Source organism: Acyrthosiphon pisum, chromosome X (genome assembly GCF_005508785.2).
Source record: "Acyrthosiphon pisum isolate AL4f chromosome X, pea_aphid_22Mar2018_4r6ur, whole genome shotgun sequence".
NCBI classification, from domain to species: Eukaryota; Metazoa; Arthropoda; class Insecta; order Hemiptera; family Aphididae; genus Acyrthosiphon; species Acyrthosiphon pisum.
Window position 1 is genome coordinate 105,058,866 of NC_042493.1, and position 360 is coordinate 105,059,225.

A 360-nucleotide genomic window follows, 5' to 3' on the forward strand; every position below is an offset into this window, starting at 1 on the left:
AAAATTGGCAAATTATTTCTAGTTAGAAATTCATAGAAAATTAATATTGATTTATATCTTAGCTTTGAATTTGTAATACAAGATTACCCTTACGTGTTCCTACATTCAACAAAAAACCGGAAAGTCAAATTAATTTTTTACAATCTTTTAAAGCTGGGCATTGGATATTCGCAAGTAAAATAGCAAATTCTCATACAACGGTTTTTTTATAATATTGTCGATATTCATAAATTTATAACCGTAATACTAGAAACTTTCATCAAATATTTATTTTATCATTTTATATACATGATAACATTTTAAAAATATTTTAACTCGTTATTTATAGACGTTTGGAATATTCAATTTCTTAGGTTTTTT